This window comes from Charadrius vociferus, unplaced genomic scaffold, assembly GCF_000708025.1.
Source record: "Charadrius vociferus isolate BGI_N301 unplaced genomic scaffold, ASM70802v2 scaffold509, whole genome shotgun sequence".
Lineage (NCBI taxonomy): Eukaryota > Metazoa > Chordata > Aves > Charadriiformes > Charadriidae > Charadrius > Charadrius vociferus.
In genome coordinates this window covers 758,570-762,341 of record NW_009650093.1, presented here as the reverse complement: position 1 = coordinate 762,341, position 3,772 = coordinate 758,570, and positions in this window count along the sequence as shown.

Below are 3,772 nucleotides of genomic sequence, written 5' to 3'. Positions count from 1 at the left end.
ATCACATGTAAACTTATATAGGGTATCATCGGACACTCGGATACTTAAATTGTTGACTGGTAGTTCAAGTTACTCTGAATCACTACTTGTTCTCTGGAGTTTTCATGCCACCCTGTGAGTTAATAGAGGTACACTTGGAACATTTTCAGACAATAAAGAGCTATCTCCAAAATGTGAATAATAACATATGAATATCTCTGTTATGGCTGTAACTAGAACTTATAGTTAAGCAAAATTGCATGGGCAGAGAAGGTGGTCTAGAAAAACATACCGATCTTAGAGCCAAACAAAAAGAAGTTTGCTTATGGGACTTGATCAGATGAAGAAGTAATTTAATTTAAGAATATGTGTATTTTTTTTTAAAGTGTGGCTTTAGTTACTGTTCTGCCTACATTCTTTGCTCATCACTGCAGAAATTTGTTCAACAAATCATAAATCAGATCATAATTGTATATAGCAACTTTTCTCTAATAGCAGTGGTTTACTAGTGGGGGACTTCCCAAGATTATGAAGTTGTATTTCTTCAGCTTTGATTTTAAAGCTAGCGAGGCCTCACTTATCTTCTCTTAAAAATAAATCCTTTTTAATTTTTATTTTTTAGTTAAAGTAGTGGATTTGCCTTTGTGTCTGAAAGAAAAGCTGAGGTGACAGCCCTGGTTTTAGAGACACGCTTGTAACAGTGAGACAGGAGAGCAGGTGGAGACAAGTCCGCGAAGTCGGCTGGAGCTGCTGTATAGCAATGCAGAGAAGCCGCCTGGCTGCCTCCCAAGTGCTGCTGCATAAAGAGGCTGGAACAGACGCTGACTGCATTGATGGAAAAGTTTTCAGTTAACATGGCTAGAATAACACCTACAGATTAACTGTGTGGACTGTTAAAGTATGTTGGCGTATTCTACCCCACCCCCTAACCCCCCAAAATCCGGTATCTTACAGTGAAGACACCATACAGTACCTTCCTCAGATGCATAGAAGGCAGGCTGTTGTAGGCTGCGTGTCCTGACCTTACATATCTGGCTTTGTAATTTCAAAATCATATGAAATGACACCACTGTATTGGTGCCTTCATCTCCTCAGCTGCTTTTTTGTAGAACTGTGCAACCTCAACAAGTTGTGCTCAAAAGCCACATGTATCCGTTTGATTAATTTCTTAGAAGCACTTGTGGGCAGTAAATGAAATTCGGAGAACAGTATTTCACTACTGCGTTTGAGAGACAGACGATTTTCTTAAGATTTCCTGTTAGCTTGTGATTTTGTTCATACTTGTTCCCGGAGAGAAGAACAGTGTGTCAGTGTAGGTGTTTGAGTCCAGAAGTTTTGAAAATTGCTGTCAGGTGCTGTGTTTTGCCTTACAGACCTCTGCTTTCTGGCAAGTAGGATTACAGAGAAATGACTGTCGTTGAAATTTTGTGTAATATAATTTTAATCAGGGAGCGCTAGCACGAGCATTACAGCAGATTATATTCAGCTGTATCCTGGAAATGTTCTGCAACATCCTTGCTTTAGGTTGGTGCCAACCTGACCAAACCTGCAAGCGTGATAAAAGTCCTAGTGTTGCTCGGTAGTAAAGATTTATAACTAATGTGATTTAGAGTTGGTTCTTGGCTGGCGGATAATTGATATTTCTCTTTAGGTAATATTGCCCAGGAGCTTATTGAGTTCTACTCGTGATGGGGAAATAATAGGAAGGCTTTTTAAAGTGTGTTTTTTTAAGAACAGAAGGGGTAACAGGAAGAAAACAAAAGCAACAAGAACTGGTTTCTTCTTTGAGGCTGGACAGGGTTTACGGAGATGGCTTGTTGGTGTAAAAAGGGAAATGAATGTAGGTATCTTCTGGGAATTTATTTTCATGTACTTTTACGTTTACCTCTGGTTGGTTTGTTTTTTTTTTTAAAGAGTCAATAAATGGCTTATGCCAACAACAACTTAGAATGTAGAATTAAAAGTCAGCAAATTGGTTCCCTATGTCCGAAGTACTTCCTTTGGATTTTTTTTTGCTTATAACAGAAGTCACAACATTAATGTGGAAAGCAGTGGAAAAGAATGCACCTTGCTGCCTTGATTTCAAAGTGTCACTAATACAAACAGACATACAATAATGCCTCTGGCCCAGTCTTTTTTCCTGTTTACTAAAAACATATTAAATACAGAATATCTAAGCTACTGAAATTTTTCTTTGCTCTTTGTCTTATTAATTCAATAATCTTGGTCTTGAATGGTTGGGATATTCAAATACGGGTGTAGGCGAATGCTATAATTGTGTTATTGTCAGAGCGTGATTTATGGTAAGATGTGATTTTTTTGATGTTAATGTGAGTAAGATTATTAAAATTATGCTAGCAAAACCATCACGCCTTATTGAAGTCGGTGTGATATGTTTTATAGAAAACACGGCTGCTGATTTTTTTGGAGGAAAATATAGATGGTTTGGAAGTGGAAGTTGGTTGGTGTTTGATTCCCATCTCCTTCCTCTCCTTATGCCTTCTGATGTTGATATCCGATAAGATTCCTGAAAAGACTAAACAAAGCAACTTTGAAAAATAAGGACTCTTCCTGCCTATAAAACCAGAAGTGTTGGAGAAGCATTGCCTGGTAGGGTAGGCTGCAAACAGGAGTCTTTTCGAGAGCTTGTAATTGCTGTTTATTATCTGTAAGAAATAAGTCCTGGAGTGAGCTTTCTGTTGGAATGAAGCAAGCGGTTGATTTCTTTTCATGCTTTTCCAAAAACCTGGGTTTGCACGCTGATTCTAAGGGTGGGTTTATTTGGCAATCACATGATCTTTACATTTAGCAGGTGAAAATAATTCTCGTAACCATTTTGAAGTCATGCTGCAATTGCAAGTAGGTGGAAAAAATCCAGTAGTTTGATGTCTAGTTTTGGCCACGCATTGTAATCTCTAAATTGATTATTTGAAAACTTAATTTCCAGAATAATAATGGCAGAAACTGTTTTTCAGCTCAAGTTGTTTTTGATAAGCTCTTAGAAATATTAAGGCAAGATGGCAACTGGAAAATGTTATGTGAGGACTACCAGATGTTTGTATTACTGGAAAGTTGATATAAATAAAAGGCTCCAGAGGGGATTATTGTCTTGGTGGTTTGCTAGAGGTCAGATCTGCAATCCCATTTGAGTGCTTTAGCGGTGTTTGGTACCAGGTCTCAGCACAGTAGCTGGAAAAATTCAGTACTGCTTAATTTTCAGTTTTTGCTTGTTCTCTGATTATGCATCATACCGCTTAGGCATTTTCTTCCAGTTATTTTCAACTCCCCAGGATTCTGGTGGGGTTTTAGAGGTGCGAGGTGTTTCTGGCAGTGTGTCGCTCTTGCAAGAGATGAACAGTCTGCAGAGGGGAGCAAAGCCCCTGCTGCTGCCAGCCGGCTTTCGGCGTGGGAGGCTTCCCTGGTCTGTCAGGAAGTTTTCTGGGAAAGAATAGTTTTCATGGTTTTATCTTTTAATTTGGAAGATGATTTACATGCTATGAAAGTGCAAAAGTTTTAGTTTAAAAAAATAAAATAAATTGCTAAAATGGCAACTGAGTTACTTGACAAGTGACAGGTAACAATTTACCCCACAAGTAGAAACTGAAGCTGTAAAATATTTTTTACGACTTGCCTGTGAGGGGAAATCTAGTTCACGGGCAATACCAAAACCCTTCTTTTGAAAAATAAGATCAGGTTTCTTATTGAAGACAGAAGTCTGCTCAGGCTGATTGTTTCTGTAAGACCTAAGCTGGTGTGTTCGAATAACATTTTTTCTTGTGAGAGGAGAGAAATG